The sequence below is a fragment of the Galeopterus variegatus genome, unplaced genomic scaffold (assembly GCF_000696425.1).
Source record: "Galeopterus variegatus unplaced genomic scaffold, G_variegatus-3.0.2 Scaffold10554, whole genome shotgun sequence".
NCBI lineage: Eukaryota > Metazoa > Chordata > Mammalia > Dermoptera > Cynocephalidae > Galeopterus > Galeopterus variegatus.
In genome coordinates, this window is record NW_007736665.1 from 16,131 (window position 1) to 30,739 (window position 14,609).

The 14,609-nt window shown below is 37.8% G+C and overlaps 1 pseudogene; it reads left to right on the top strand.

The window, feature by feature from the left end:
- The window catches only part of LOC103610073, a 39,164-nt pseudogene that overhangs the window by 8,006 nt on the left and 16,549 nt on the right, over positions 1-14,609 (top strand).

Sequence of the window (14,609 nt, forward strand, 5' to 3'; positions counted from 1 at the left end):
TTGTGAAATTTTTATCTGGAAGTCTCAAAAGAACTTTAATATGTCCAAAATCTTTATGTAAATCCCCTACATGTTATCTATTGAATGGACAAGTTTAAATTTTAATTAAGCCTATTTAAGCAAAGAAAAAAAAAAGCAAAACGAAAAGGATTCATGAACCAGGCAGTCCTCTGAACGAGAGGAGGTTCCAACCAATAACATAATCTGACAACATTTATAGGAAGCAGAAGTGTGATGTGGAGACAACTTAAGTGGTTGCAGTTTAATTGGTTAATTGGTTACAGAGCCTCCTGCAGTTAACTAAAGCTCAGATACTATAGTAAAATTCCATATTAGTTTGATCTGTTAGGCTTAATGCAGGAGACTAGCCAAATCAATTGCCTCCCACAAGTTTTATTTAACACTAACTGTAATTTATAAACTTAAACACCTTCATCTCTTTGATTCCCTTTCTCTGTTCATCACCAAGNAAATCCCTCCGTTACATTCAAATAGGGTGCATGCTCTTAAAATATATTGTCTCTGGAAAGTTTGGTAGGTTTTCTCCCTTTATTCTATTAGTAAGGCCTGGTTAAAGTCTTCACCAATATTTTGTTTCCTTGATTGGTTATCGAGTGGGATTACCAAAAAAAAAAAAAAGCCCTTAGTACCTCTATGGTACCCTCAAGTATCCTTGTGGGGCCATCCATGTAAAGGTTCCAGATTGGGGAGTTTATTATCTAATGTAACAACTTTTAGGGTGAAGCTGACTTCAGGGAAATACTAACTTTAGCATCCCTCCTAAGCCTGTGTGACCATTGGTTCTCATCCTTATTGAGTAAATGATGAAAATTCCAGCAATAGGTTATCTTTTGTTTTTCTTTTTCTTTTTTTTTTTTTTTTGTCCTTTTTGAGACCGGCCGCATAGCGCTCAGCCAGTGAGCGCTGTGAGCACACCGATCATCCCTATATAGGATCTGAACCCGTGGCTGCCGCTCTTCCAAGTGCCGCACCCTCCCGAGTGCGCCATGGGCTCGGCCCTCTTTTGTTTTTCTAAGTGATATCTTTCTGACTCAAAAAATCTTATGCAAATACTCTACCAAAACGGAAAAATATTCTACCTTCCCAATAGGATAAAGCTATATCAAAGGCTGGCAGGAATCCTGTAGTCAGTGTGACTTAAGCCAAACTTTCCAGAAAAATATCTACCTTGTCCATAAAGAACTTCAATAAATATGATGCTTCATTGTCCTAAAGTAACCTTTATTAGCACTGACTCTTTATTCTTACAAAAGTTTTTCTATTTTCAAATAACAGTTCTTGAAATCGCTTTTTTTTTGTTTGTTTGTTTTATTTTTTGGTGACTAGCCTATATGGGGATCTGAACCCTTGACCTTGGTGTTATAGTACCGTGCTCTAACCAGCTGAGCTAACCAGCCAGCCCATTCTTGAATTTTCTCGTTATGCTTTCTTAGAGTGAACTGCTTGCTGACTGTCCTTTAAATGTCTGTCACTGGGCCACCTTTTTTTTTTTAAATACCAAATTTGCCATCTCCTTTGTTTTAAACTTAGTGCTTCAATGTTGTGGTTGCTCATAAGTGGTAAGTAAAGCTGTGATTCACACCTGGGTCTAGCTGATTGAAAGCACATATCCTGGTATACTGTGATGCCTTCTTCTAGGAGGAGCTGGCTGGGGGAGAAGATTATGAGTTAAATTTGTGGTACTGTTAAGACCATTCAGTTGGGCATGTGAGACTAGAAATTCAGGCTTCAGCTCAGGAGATTACAAAGAGTGCTGTCATCTGAGGAAATACGTCTTTTACAAATTAGGTTTGCTTTATCTTCTTGGGAATGCACGTACTATGCACTTTAAGAGTAGCTTATGTCTGGGTTCCAAAGTATATCGGGACAAAAACTGATTCATTTTATTATCTTATTTTTTTTATTTTTATTTTTTTCCTTTTTGTCTTTTTTACTGACCGGCAACGGGATCGCAACCCTCGGTGTTGTGCCCGCACCGCACTCAGCCAGTGAGCGGGAACCAGTCTCCACAAGGGATCCGAACCCTCGGCGGGAGCGCTACTGCGCTCCCAAGCGGCACACTCTCCAGTGCGCCACCAGGCCGGCCCTTATTTTTAATGTAGAAAAAATTTAACAAACCCTCGGTACCAGAATTGTAATCCTCATGTTTCTTAAAAGTGATAGATTTTTGTGAGTCTAAAAATATGGTATGTATTAGAGAAATGTTATGGCCTGGACCATTTTTTTAACCAAAGCTATATGAAGTTAGATAAATTAAAGATTGAAATTCATGATGACTTTTTGCAGTCTGAGTCCTTTGGGCTATTTCTTTACTGGATCAAATTTGAGACTTAAAATGTACAGGTTTTACGCAGATTTCTTTGAAGAGCTTTCTCATGTAAATCAGATAGCAGTGATTTCTGTTTCTAAGAGCTATTATCAATTGAAGGGTTGACAATTTGAAGGATTATGTTCAAGAAGGAATGTGTTTCTTCATAGAGAAAGATTTTAAGAGGAAAAATACACAAATGATTATGAAAATATTGTAATGTCCTAAGAGCAGTTTAGCCTGCAAATTACCAGTGATATCAAATTTTAAAAAAGCATCAGTCATGAATCATCACGAGTGTTGCAGTTAAGTGGAAATCATTAAACTCGTTTTATATGATTCATTAATAAGTTAGAAGTAGAATGGAAATTGAGAGTTAACTGCACAGTCGGACAGTGACAGTGTCTTTTCTTGAAGCTTTGCCTTCTGAGGTGTGTCCCTTCTTTGTGATCACTTATCTCATTGAATATTTGAACCTTAATTATTATTCTCCTACATTGAATACATTTATGATTGGTTTTCATTTCATGAATTTTTGTGTTAATGGCATGCATCCTTTATCCCCAAACCATTTTCCTCCCTTTAGCAGCATGTTGTCTCCTGAATGTGTACATCATACCCTTCTTCCCTGATGCTCCCATTCTGCTTGCTCTGGTGGAGATATTGCACATTACTAAGTTGCATGTTGTCACGGCCTCAATGCAATTTAGTGTGTGTGATATTTTCACACGAGTGCATGCACACGGGTATGGCTCTTGCTTGCTGGGATTACAGCTTTTCAGTGCTGATGGGTGGGAGTCCTACTGATGAGTTATATGGGAGAATGTGTGTACTGTGAGATTTTCATTTGGAAAGTGAACATGCTTTCTACTTCTACCTCCCAATTTTGGAGAATTAAAAGTATTTGGATTAGGGCTGACCCCGTGGCGCACTCAGGAGAGTGCAGCGCTGGGAGCGCAGCAACGCTCCCGCTGCGGGTTCGGATCCTATGTAGGGATGGCCGGTGCGCTCACTGGCTGAGTGCGGTGGGGGCGACACCAAGCCGAGGGTTGTGATCCCCTTACCGGTCACGAAAAAGACAAAAAAAAAAAGAAAAAGTATTTTTTTTTTTTTCCTTTTTGTCTTTTTTCGTGACTGGCAACGGATCGCAACCCTCGGTGTTGCGCGTGTACCTCGCTCAGCCAGTGAGCGGCTGGTCTGTATGTGGGATCCGAACCCTCGGCGGGAGCTCCGCTGCGCTCCCAAGCGGTGCACTGTAGCAGTGCGCCACCGGGCTGGCCCAAAGTATTTGGATTAAAAAAAAAAAAAAAGTCGGAGTTGATCATTTAGTAAATCAGTATTTCCATTTTTTATTTTAAGAAAATTAAATATTCATTGGAAAGAAACTCATGGATTTAGGAGTATAGGCAATATTTGTGTAAATTAAAATGTATAAGGAAGAGCTTAAAGCTGTGAAAAAATGTTTTTCATTTATTTGAAAAGATCTTTCTCTTAACACTGAATAGAGAGAATCTTTTATGCATGTTTGGGAAAATTAAATTAGCTGGAGTTCTTAAATAATAATCAAGACAATAAATATGTTTTTTTAACATACCACGTTAAAGATTGGTCTAATAAATTTGAACGTTTATTTTTTTGTTTCCAAGGAAAATGACCTTAGAAATTGTCTTGTGTTTAGTTTCTTACTGTGATGCTTTAAAAGTTGCTATTTCATTTCAGTGGGCTTATAATAGAACTAGTTTTGAGATATAAGGCTATATAATTAAAACTACCCCTTGTTATTTTTTTAGTTAGCATTAGAGTAAGCATCTATGATCACTGGGCATTGTCAAGGACACAAAACCATGTATTAATGACATAAAAATACTGAGTTAATATTACTACTGCCAGAGTCTCCAGATGATCACATGTGGTGCCACTGCTATATTCTTTTATCTATAACTCATGACTGTCTCCAGAGGGGATGGAAGGCTTCCATGTAAGCAGCTCTTCTCCCATGCCCCTCAATAGCTCTCTGGGTCTGAGTGCACAGCATGACCATTTCCATTGTGCTGGAAATCTAATTCAACCAGGTTTCTGTACATTGTACTGTGGATCTGGGTCTCTGGGGCAGATGGACCAGGAAAAGGAGGGAGATGTAACTTCTCAAGAGAAGTTAGGGAGCAATCAAGAGAGCTGGGGAATACTTTTTGCAGTGGGTAATTGTCTGTGCTGTGTCACTCTATAAGTATTTTACTTGAAGGTGTGCTGTATTGCTGTAAGGATAGAATACTGGTAAGGGAGATGATAGGTATTGTTTCCTGGGGGAATGCTAGTCTCATAGTCTTCCTATTTGACCTTTAGAAAGAAAAGAGGGTGGAACCGATGAGAAAATGTTGTGGTGGAGGCAGCATTCGATTTTGGGCTCTTCACCCATCCTTTTCTTTCTTTTCTTCTTCCTTAGACATGCGCATCCTAGTTGACTGCAGCCTAGGGCCTTGTGTGCACAGAGCTTCTTGATGGGGTTTCCCTCTGCCCATCCCACTCCTAGCTTCAAATCTCATTCCACTAACAGTCATCCGATCAAATCCCAAGTGACCTTGTTAGTTTTCTCTTACTCAGTTTAGAAAAGTAACAAGAACAATCTTGGTCAAAAATGAGAGAGGGCTGATAGCTGAAGTGAAGTATCAGGAAACTTGTGAGGGAGTATAACAGTCTCAGCTTAGAGTATATAAAGGATGAAGATGAAGAACTAGTTAGGAAGAATTAAAATCCTAAGCAACCGTTTGAAATCAGTTCAAGCCCCTGGTGCAGAGGAGTTTTATATGCATATATAGTTGTGTAAATGAGACATGGACACATACATCTTTAGTGCCATACAGTATAAATACACAATAGGGTTTATTAGGGAAAAACTTGAGGAAAAAGCTGATTGTGCATGATTCTTGGAACTTATATTTCACAGAGATGTATGCTTAGGTGAGGCATAGCTGGATTGGATATACGATGGCCTGCCTTCCAATAGAGCAGACTCGTGCCCTGTAATGGTCTACATATGGTTTGGGGCAGGAAAACATCTAAGACTGTGTAATAAGGGAAGGTCTTTAAGGGTGGATGTGGCCTTGTTAGGGGTTTTGGAGGACATATCCAAAAAATTATTTCCCAGACCAGTGTCATGGAACTTTTCTCCTTTATTTCCAAGTAGTTTTACAGTTGCAGGTCTCGTGTTTGTCTTTAATCCATTTTGAATTGATTTTTGTTATGGTGTAAGAGAAGGGTTTATTTCATTCTTTAGGACTTTAGTGATTGTATTGGGTTTACCTAGATAATCCAGGATAATCTTCCCATCTCAAGATTCTTAATTTAATCACGTCTGCAAGGTTCCTTCTGCCTTTAACATTTTTAGGTTCTGGGGATTAGGATGTAGACATTAGTGTGGGACCATGATTCAGCCTACCACATGGGTTCTTAGAAATGTTAGTTTCTCTTGATCTTACCTTCTCGATACAGATACACTAGATTCTTTTTTTTTTTTCCTTTTTGTCTTTTTTTGTGACTGGTAACGGGATCGCAACCCTCGGTGTTGCGCCCGTACTGCGACCGGCAATGGGATCGCAACCCTCGGTGTCGTGCCCGCACCGCGCTCAACCAGTGAGCAGACCGGTCTCTATATGGGATCTGAACCCTCGGTGGGAGTGCCGCCATGCTCCTAAGCGCCGCACTCTACCGAGTGCGCCACCAGGCTGGCCCATAGATTCTTGAGGTACAAACTTCCAGAGTCTTCATTATCATCAAAAATCCTCTGGGCATTGGTCTATGCCGCCACGCTCCTAAGCGCCGCACTCTACCGAGTGCGCCACCAGGCTGGCCCATAGATTCTTGAGGTACAAACTTCCAGAGTCTTCATTATCATCAAAAATCCTCTGGGCATTGGTCTAGCACAGTGATCTCAATAACTCTGATGACAACAGTAGCACCAATAATAGCTTCTCTTTATTGAGCACCTAGTGCACTGAGTCAGTTACTAGGAACACACTACTTAAAAACCCTTATCAGTGTGGATGAAGCTCAAAAGCATTATATTTTGGTATTTGGTGAAAGAAACCAAACACCAAAAGCTATGTAATGACAGTGTAATGTCCTTAACACTAATGAACTGTACACCGAAAATGATTAGGATGGCAAATATTATGATGTGTGTATTTTACCACAATGTTTCAAAAGCTATATAATATATGATTCTGTTTATATGACATTATAGAGAAGGCGAAATGATAGTGACAGGAAGCGTATCTAGTGGTTGTAAGAGTCCAAGGTTTGGGGGGGATTGACTATATAAGGGCATGAGGGTACTTTTTGGGGTGATTGAGATGTTCTATATCTTGATTGTGGTAGTGGTTATGTAATTTATGCATTTGTCAAAATTTACTGAATTGTACTCTTAAAATTGGTGAGTTTTATTATTTGTAAATTATAGTTCGATAAAGCTGACATGAAAAGAGAAGAAAAAATTGCTAGGAATTTGAGGGAGTTAAAAAAAATTCTCCTAGTAAATTGTTAGAGGATCTTTTTCTGCTATTTTATAAAGCTTGTGGGCCCAATCATGAGTATTGAGGTAGAGGGAAATATATTGTCTTTTCATCCCTCATTGTGTTCATGAATATATTTAGTACCTGCAAAAAATAAATAGCACGTTTAGGGTCCACAAAATTATTTACAAGTGGCATTAATGAGAATATTACCAATAACCAATATTTCTGGAGGTAGAAGAAAGGAGAGTGTGTGCTGCTTCCTACAAGTGGTCCTTTCTGGATTGAGCTTTGCTCACTTGCCACCCAGTGGGTTGATTTACTTGTGATATACTCTGTTGTACCTTCAGTGTCAACTTATTTTTGGCATAATCAATTTTAAATAACAAGGCAAATGAAACTACTGCATCTGTATCTTTTCTCCTTGACCTCCCTAGGTGTAGACAAATCCCACACTGACTTCCTTTCTTTTTCTCTGTGGTAGTTGACTTTATTATTCCCACCTTCTCAAAAACTCTCTTTTCCCTTTGTCTCTGAGAGTACTGCACTAGTGATTTTCCTGCTACTACAGAAATGATTTCATTATCTCTTTGGCTGGTGAAGCTTTCTCCTGTGTCCCTCGTGAGAACACAGCCTATTGCTCCATCTTCTGTGCACTTACCTGTCTGGGCTATCTTATCCTTTCCTATGGTTAATCTATCCTGGTGCATCTCATCTCTTGTTCCCAGTTCTCTATTAAGACTTGTCTTTTATTTTAGCCGCCTGCATGGTATTTTTGTCGTTCTTTTGACCTACTACTGCCCAAACTAAACTTACCCCCTTTTGTTCCGTTCCTCTTTGATTCCAGCCTTCTCCACATCTTTGAGCCACTGGCGTTCTTTCCTGCTCAGATTTAGAATGTGCCACTCTGTCATTTTCGCATTTTCCTCTGTCTCCTCTGTTCAGATCCTTTATATTTCCTGTGGGATCTCTCTGTTCCTTTTGATCTTTTTGATACCACTTTAATCTGGGTCCTTGTTGGTGGGGGCCACATGGCGCCTTTAAGACATTCTTGAGTGAAAGCTGTTGGTCAGGATGGCAAAGCAGTTTTCACAGTTGGGGAGCCACTCTGTCACCAAATCTATGTCTCAAAACCCTATTAAGTGACTGAATCACTAGATTCCAGAGTTGGACTTTGCCCTTACAGTACCCCTTGAGGAATGCTTTAGAAAAGTTTGGTGTTTCCTTTTGTGTATAGTGTCACCTTTGCTGCCACAGTCTCTGCTTTTTAAATTACAGCTTTTCCTTCTCTGTGAATATGGGAAAGGGCTTCCCTTGCCCCCCACAGAATCCTGGTTATAGAATTTTATAATTCCTTGGTATTACTTAAGGTTTGTGGTCTTTGTGCTCTCTATACAGTCTATTTCTCCTCCTTACACAATGCTACCTTGTTTTCCAACTCAAAAGCAAAAATGAAGCTCCCATTAATACAGATTTTCATGTACCAAATTTCTGTATTAGGCAATGAATATATGTGTCTGTTTTTATCCCTCTTTTATTTTTCTCTCTGATTTTACTTTGGAATTAATGAGATCCCCCCCCCCCCCCGCCATAAATTTTCCTCCAATGACCTGTGTTGTTTTGGTAGCATTTGTAGGAGAAGTTACTTTGTAGGCTTGGTTGCATAGTTAGAGAATTGTGGGGAAATTTTGTTAACAGGAGAAGATTGATGAAGTATAAGTTAAACTATCCCTCACTTGCTCCTTCTGAAGGGAAACCACAGCCCAGGTTTCTTAGAGTTTAACTAAATCCTCGGAAACATGTTATTCACACTTAATTTTCCTTCCATTTATTTTGGCGGTGAAATATCTGCTTCAGAAGTGAGAAGCCGATGAATTATTTCAGTGAACAGGGTATTTTAAAGTGTTTTATTTCAGTTCTTTTTTTCATCACAGAGAAATTTAAAGAACAGTTTAGTAAACATATTTCAAGATTTTAAAACAAGGTCTTTGTTTCTTTGAAATAAAATGAAAGAGCACTCTCAGATCAGTGGAAAAATTGAAGCTGTTACCAGATTTGGAATGAAGTGGCCAGAACCCTAGAGGTATCAATTTTTTTTTCAGAATCACAACATGATACTGTGTGTGTTTACTTTTTCTTTCATTTTTGGGCATTCTAGAGGGGTGTTTGATGCTTCCCTCAAAATGGCTGGTTTCTACGGATTGTACACCTGGTTGACCCATACGATATTTGGCATCAATATTGTCTTCATACCATCAGGTAACAGCCACATCATAACTTTCACTGTCTTTTAATTAAGGAAAGTTAAACCATTTTACATACGTTAGGAAATGTCTTAAATTTAAAATACTAAATTTTGTGGCTCAAAATCTAATCTAGTCCAGATTAGAGCAGAAATATGATTTGTAATGTGTTTGTTTCTTACTGTATCGTCAGTAGCTGGAACCTTACCCAGCACATAGTTAAGCACTGCATTAAGTATTTGTTACATGAGTGAATGTCTTAGCATAACACCTAGCACATAATTGGTGCTCAATAAATGTTTGAATTAATATCCCTACCTGAGTGGTAGGGAATAGTGTGATGTTGTCAAGTAGCTTTGGCCCATGAGGGATACTGTCTCAGGGCAAAGTGAATGCTTCTGAGAGCACGTAAACTCTCCATACCTTTTAAGATCTGTTCTAATAATACCCTCATTCTATGAACACCAGATGGCTTAGTGACCATCTTGTTCTTTTTCTTTTACATTATCTCTACTCCTCTACTTCCACTCTTTCTTCTTTTATTTCTGTGGGTGCTCGTTTTCCTAAATATCTCTGCCTTCCATATTACCTCTACCACCTATTTTTCCCCTTTAGTCTATGCCCCCTTTCTTTATATTCCCAAGTTCATTCATGTTCTTTCTTACTTTGGTGTCCACTAACCCACCCTCTGACATGCAAACAGCCTGAGAGCACATGGAGGTTATTATTTCATAATAACCCTGTAAGGCAGGCAGGATAGATGCTGTTCTTGTCATATTGATGAAAAACCAAAGTTTTCCAAGGTCAAACACCTGGTCAATGTAGGACCAGATCTAGAATACACATCTGTTTGACTTGTAGTCTGGAATGGAGCCAGGTGGAGAGAGAGTGCTCTGGAAGGGGGCGGGGGGGTAAGCTCGAAGTACTGTCCTTCAACTTGCAGGGTTTTTGTTAGTTTTTAATTATATTTCATTTTTATTAGAAGCAAAGTAAAAAAAAAAAAATTAAAAAAAAAATATATACACACATTCATATCTGAGGTTTAGAAACTAATTTCTGATTTGGCTTTGGATTGAGTACAAATTTTGACAAATTCTCTACAGTTATTTTTATAGGACTGTGTATTTTAACCACTGACTCAGAATAATAACTGCAGAACACTTAAAGTTTTATTACTTAACAGATTCATAAAGTAGACACACAGTTTAGAAAGATTTTCAATATCAAGTCTTAAGATATTGTATCTTTATTTAACTAAAAAATTCAGTTAAACAGGGCATGTTGCCGAGCCCGTGGCGCACTCGGGAGAGTGTGGCGCTAGGAGCCCAGCGACGCTCCCGCCGCGGGTTCGGATCCTATATAGGACTGGCCGGTGCGCTCACTGACTGAGTGCAGTGTGGGCAACACCACACCAAGGGTTGCGATCCCCTTACCGGTCACGAAAAAGACAAAAAAATAAATAAATAAACAGGGCATGTCATTCCCTTAAGATTTGAGTTTGTAAATATTTGTTTAAATTGTTTTGATGTAAATTTTTAAGTAGCAGCTAGTGCTTAGCTTCTGCTGTTTTGTTATCGTTTTGCTGATGATATTAAGTTGCTTTTCTTCTTTTGATCTTTTATCAGCTTTAGCAGCAATCCTTGGAGCAGTGCCGTTTCTGGGGACGTACTGGGCAGCAGTCCCTGCAGTTCTAGACCTGTGGCTGACACAGGGTTTGGGGTGCAAGGCCATTTTACTGTTGGTTTTTCATCTCTTGCCAACATACTTCGTAGATACTGCAATCTATTCTGATATATCAGGGTAAGTATTCCATAGAACTTCTGAAGTTACTGGTGAATCATTGAGGGATTTCTATTGCTTTTTTGAAGGAAAGTTTTGTTTTGTTTTATTTTTTGTCTCAGGGATGGAGGAAAGAACCGGTGGTAGGATTTTTCAGTGAAGTAGCTTTTTATGTTCCCACTGATATAATGAAATTTTAATTTAAAATAACATTGTTTACAAAGTATGGGGCTGGGTGGTTTGCTCAGTTGGTTAGAGCCCAGTGTTATAACACCAAGGCCAATGGTTCAGATCGCTGTACAGGCCAGCTGCCAAAAAACCCAAAAAACAAACTATGATATTTTGTTATTATGTAAGTATTATTTAATATATATGAGACCCTGAGTTAAAACAAAATTGTGAATAATTTTCTCCTGATGGCATTTAACCTCGGAAAGAAATATTACCAAATATACATAAAATAGTTTAAGTACAGTAAAGAGTTAGTGGTTATTTTCAGCACTTCTTTGCTTTTGGGGAAAAACATTAAATTGTGTGTCTGAGGATTTCCCTGTAAAACCAAATCACAGCAAGTTAATGTCTGGCAAGTATAGCTCTCTTTCTTAAGGTAGAATAGTATGTGGGTGCTTCAAAAAGTTTGTGGAGAAATAGAATTAAAAGATATCATGAACTTTTTGAATTACCCTCATATGGTTCTATGATGAATATGGGTTAAATTTAAATCAGAATCAAAAATTCAGCCATAAATATCTGTTTTTGCAGGTTTTGATATCTTTTTTAGAACTTGCATTAAGCAAATCAAGCTAATTTTCATTTAGTCATATATCCAGATTCACAAGGCTTATTAGAACCTAGGTTGTGACCAAATGTTAATTTCAATCTGCTACTTAGATTCAGAATATGTCCTCCTGAAACTGTCAGTAGTTAATACCTTAATTTTTCTTTAAGTATATTAAAGGTACAATAGACAAGGTCTGAGTTTATAGAAAGAGTACCCTTCAGTTAATTTAAATTATGTAGAGGCAAATTAGGTGCCACCTTATTTTCTGTCTAGTGAGTTAAAGTAGAAAATAGCTGATGTAGAACTACTGTAAAACTCTAAAGTTTCAGAGTATAAATAAACAAGTAACTCCATAAGCCAGCCTTAGGAGAACTTGGCCTAAAACTTGAGAAAGAAAATTAGAAGGAGAACATCAGAGTGTCATTGACTAGTGTTTAACAGTTGAAATTTAAACAGTACGAGTAGGTGTATGATTTATACTTAAGTGCTTTTATTTATTTATTTTATTATTTTTTTTTAATTTGGCAGCTGGCCGGTACAGGGATCCTAACCTTTGATCTTGATGTTATAACATTAAGTGATTTTATTTCTTTAAACTTGACTATAAATTTTATATTACAGTTTATATGTAGAATTTAAGATTTATATGTGTTTTTTATCTTAATAAAATGTCTTATTTACCCAGCATCATTAGAAAATGGAATATTTGGCATAAATTGTTTGGTTTTTTAATAAAGCTTTTATTTAAAACCTCCTTTTATTTAAAACATTTTTTTTTTTAAGTTTTAAGCATTTTTGACAGAAATTTTCCTCAAATGTTTTGTTTAGGGAAAAAGCTTATACATGGAATACTGCCCTAAATCCTTTTTTGGAATGAGGAAGACAGATAAATTATGAATATAATATTGGTTTCCTAAAGACTGGCTCACCCCCAAATGTTACTTATTAAACTGTAACATATTATAGAACATTCTTCCAGGGTATTTAGTTATTTTCCTCTCACTAAATTGTTTTGTTCATCTGTGTTTGAAAACTAGAATCAAACAGAACATGATTTACTTTTAGTCTCTCTCATCATTGTCAATGTGCCGTGCTGCTGTCATCTGTCTTATTTCATTCCCGGTATTTAAATGATACTATGATAAGCTGGAGGGCAATTATGACTCTCCCCTGACATAAAACTCTTGGGCTTTGTGACAAACGTTTTTCTCATGAGGACTTTAATCATCACCTATGTTAGAAACTGTATTTTACAATAATAGGAAAAACTGTGTGTTGAGGGGGGTGAGGGTATGGGAACTGTCTGTATGTTCTGCTCAATTTCTTTGTAAAATTAAAATTGCTATAAGCATTTACAAAAAAAGAAAAACACAAGCTATGTTTTAGGAGATTGCCAGAAGTCCAACCTATGAATGACAGGGAGGCTATTGTTGTTGTCTTATAAAAAGCATAATTAACTGAATTACAGGCTAAATTGTGCCCACTTAATTATCCTTGATTGGGGGTACACCCAACAGGTGACTTATGTAACCAGTCCTAAGCCAACATTAACCCACCGTAGGCAACCACCTATAATGGGTACAAAATATCTGTTAACAATGCTGACTTTATTCTTTCATTTGCTAGACCTATAAAAAGAGGCAAATGTCACACACTGGTGCATAGGCAAGAAAATTCTTGTATCTCATTATTACTACAATGAATGTTCAGTTGTCTGCACTGAGCTAATCTAAAGAAAGCTGAAAAACGTGGTGTATTAAAGAATGAACATTGTCTTAGAAATGTATTTCAGATTTACTCCAAGGTTTATGTTTGTTAAAAGTCATGAGCTAAAAAAAATTTAAAAAGGTCCTGAACTAACTGGTGTGCTCTTTATTCCAGAGGCGGCCATCCTTACCTAACAGGCTTGGCGGTAGCTGGCGGGGCATACTACTTAGGCTTGGAGGGAGCAATCATCGGGCCCATACTTCTGTGCATACTTGTGGTTGCTTCTAATATCTATAGTGCCATGCTAGTGAGCCCCACGAATTCAGTGCCCACGCCAAACCAGACCCCATGGCCTGCTCAGACTCAGCGGTGAGTAAAAACAAAATGATCATAAGCCATATCCTGTCTCTGTATTTGATAAATAGCTTCACTGGATAAAGGTAAAGGTATTTGAGTACTGATGCTGTTGTAAAGATTTTAGAAGACACTAAGCAAATATAAATCATTTGCAGACTTTTAGGTTTCATATACTTGGAAAATTTAAAAACTACTGGATCAGAATTGTTAATGTCCCCCACTTCTAAATTTGACTGGCTTAAAAAAAATTGTTAATGTCATCAAAGACCAAAAGTAAAAAAATTTAAAAGAGGTTATAGGACATGGTATATTAGGTTGAAGAAGACTCAAGAAATAGGACAACCAAATATAATGCATGAATTTGTGGTGGCTTTCTGGATTGGCGATGGGGAGGAGTCAACAAAGAACATTTCTGGAACAATTGGGGAAATTTGAATATGCACCACATATGAAATAATGTTATATCAATGTTAAATTTCTTGGGTGTAGTAATGGTACTTTGGTTATGTAGGAGAATGTTCCTTAGGGTGACATGTCATGTGTCTGCAGCTTATTTTAAAATAGTTCAGCCAAAACTGAGGAGAGAGGAAGTGACTACAGCAAAATGATAATAATTGGCAAATCTAGATGAAAGTCATGTGGTTGTTAATTGTACTGATATTTCTTTTTTTTTTTTTTTTTAAATTTTAAAAGATGACCGGTAAGGGGATCTTAACCCTCGACTTGGTGTTGTCAGCACCACGCTCAGCCAGTGAGCGAACCGGCCATCCCTATATGGGATCCGAACCCGTGGCCTTGGTGTTATCAGCACCGCACTCTACCGAGTGAGCCACAGGCCGGCCCGTACTGATATTTCTTTTTTTTTTTTTTTTTTTTTTTTTTTTTTTTTTTTTTTGTTCCCAAAA